This window comes from Mirounga leonina, unplaced genomic scaffold (assembly GCF_011800145.1).
Source record: "Mirounga leonina isolate KUSES-001 unplaced genomic scaffold, KU_Mleo_1.0 Mir_357, whole genome shotgun sequence".
Taxonomy (NCBI): domain Eukaryota; kingdom Metazoa; phylum Chordata; class Mammalia; order Carnivora; family Phocidae; genus Mirounga; species Mirounga leonina.
The window spans coordinates 9,893,660-9,896,541 of NW_023270702.1; the positions used below are offsets into that span (position 1 = coordinate 9,893,660).

A 2,882-nucleotide genomic window follows, 5' to 3' on the forward strand; every position below is an offset into this window, starting at 1 on the left:
GAAGAAGAAGAAGAAGAAGAAGAAGAAGAAGAAGAAGAAGAAGAAGATAGCAGGAGGGGAAGAATGAAGGGGGGGAATCGGAGGGGGAGACGAACCATGAGAGACGATGGACTCTGAGAATCAAACTGAGGGTTCTAGAGGGAAGGGGGGTGGGGGAGGGGTTAGCCTGGTGATGGGTATTAAAGAGGGCACGTACTACATGGAGCACTGGGTGTTATACACAAACAATGAATCATGGAACACTACATCAAAAACTAATGATGTAATGTATGGTGATTAACATAACATAATAATAATAAAAAAAGACAGGAAGCTAATAAAAAAAGGCAGGAACTTAATTTAAAAAAAGTACAGTTTTATACTGGCTAAGTGGTTAAGAAATTCACAAGAATTACAATAAATATGGCACCTCAAACTGAAAAAAATATATCTAATAGCTGAATACAAAGGAATTATACCCTTAAAGAAGTGGGGAATATATTTTTACCCCAAAGATACAAATGTAGTGATCTGAAGGGGCACATGCACCCCGATGTTTATAGCAGCAATGTCCACAATAGCCAAACTATGGAAAGAACCCAGATGTCCATTGACAGATGAATGGATAAAGAAGATGTGGTATATATATACAATGGAATATTATGCAGCCATCAAAAAATGAAATCTTGCCATTTGCAACAACATGGATGGAACTAGAGGATATTATGCTAAATGAAATAAGTCAATCAGAGAAAGACAATTATCATATCATCTCACTGATATGCGGAATTTAAGAAATAAGGCAGAGGCTCATAAGGGAAGAGAGGAAAAAGTAAAACAAGATGAAACCAGAGAGGGAGATAAGCCATAGGAGACTCTTAATCTTAGGAAACAAACTGAGGGTTGTTGGGGGGAGGTGGGTAGGGAGACAGGGAGGCTGGGTGATGGACGTTAGGGAGGGTATGTGTTATGGTGAGCTCTGGCTGTTGTGTAAGACTGATGAATCACAGATCTGTACCCCTGAAACAAATAATACATTGTATGTTAGTTAAAAAAAAATAATAATTAGAAGCGGGAAATATATTTTAAACATTTAAAAAATATGTTTCTTAAACACATAACTTTGAAATGAAGGATTTTAATTTACTTTCAGCTTTGAGACAAGGGTCTTTATTTGTAATAGTTATGGTTATAAAAGTTATAATAGTTATGTATATACATAACATCTTCTTACTTTAATTGTGGGGGAAGGATGCCCTAGGAATACAATCAAGACATTTGGTTCACAGCAAAAGTAGTAAGATCATAGCTTCTAGATTTGATCAAAGATAAGCCCCAATTTATTTCTAAACTCTTTTCTATATTCATGCTGTAATTTACTGAGTGCCTATTAATAACCAGGTACCATGCTAACTTTTGGATTCTGGACTGTTCTAAAATTACTCTCCCAAGCATGGCTTTTTCACAATTCCTTCTTCCTTTCCTTCCTATGAGTCTAACTATCCCCTACTCATGTCCTCTATATAGACACAAATAGAAGTTTCTTTGCAAAATCCTAGCCATGTAATAATCCAATTTTATCATTTCTTCAAATTTTCTTAAATTATTCTAACTCCTTAGCCTGACACACTTTTTTTTTTCATAAACTTGTCCATTCCCTCTCTAAACTAATATTCTTCTCTTCCCTGCATGCTTTCTGTGTTCTCATTACACTGAATTTTCACAATTCTATTGACATGTGATGTAAATGACCCAAGCCTTTAAGCTTTTACCCACATTTCCTCTATCTGGATAGATCCTCCTTTTCTTTTTAAAATGACATTCCCATTCTCATGATTAAATCATCTTTAACTCTTCACAATATGACAAGTATTTTCCTACTGTCCATGACACATTTCTAAAATATCTATAAAGGGGCGCCTGGGTGGCTCAGATGGTTAAGCGTCTGCCTTCAGCTCAGGTCATGATCCCAGTGTTCTGGGATCGAGTCCTGCATCAGGCTCCCTGCTAGGCGAGGAGCCTGCTTCTCCCTCTGCCCCTGCCTCTCTCTTTCTCTGACTTTCATGAATAAATAAATAAAACATTTAAAAATAAAATAAAATAAAATACCTATAAAACATCAAATTTGCAGAGTAGGCTTCAATTTGAGATTGAAGGTCAGCTTCTCTCTCAATCCTAGTAATTCCCAAACTTGCCTAAATTACAATAATTTTATGAGAATTAGCAGCTTATCACTAATGCCTTCCTGTCACTTTCATTTTTTTCTTCTTAAACATTTTTTTTCTTTTTTTAAACATTTTTGTAAGAAAGTAAAGGTAGTTTACAATTAAAGAGGCAACTAATTAATCAAACTGTTGAACAGAGAAAAATGATAACACTAAACAAATGGGATGGTTGATTGGCCTGCTATGCCCTGATAGTTTTGGCATCAATGGTTCATTTGGATATTTAAAAAGCAATTTGGGGTTGTCAGAGTAAAATAAGCAAACAGTCAAATTGTTGCAAAAATGAATGAAAATTGAGGACTGTCAATTGCTAAAAATAGCTTTCATGTAATAATTTTGCTAAGGACTTTGTACTGTCTACAGAGTCCATCCAACAGTCCTATGAGGTAGTAGTCAGTAAAGATCTACTTTACAGAGGAGTAAGCTGGTAGTGTCCTCAATCACACAGCTATTTCATGGCACAGCTAAAATGCAAGTCCTGATCTTTCTGGTTCCAAGACCATTTATAATTATTCCCTTCCTAGGTGATGTTGATTATTCCATCTTCTGTGCCTAGTCTGCCCATTATCTTCATTACCATATTGTTTTCTTTTCTTTTCTTATTTTTTTCTTTTCTTTGTTTCCTTTTCTTCTTTCTTTCTTTCTTTCTTTCTTTCTTTCTTTCTTTCTTTCTTTCTT

General features: G+C 35.3%; 1 pseudogene; it reads right to left on the reverse strand.

Annotated features, from left to right (window-relative positions):
- The window catches only part of LOC118026999, an 11,701-nt pseudogene that overhangs the window by 8,149 nt on the left and 670 nt on the right, over window positions 1-2,882 (reverse strand).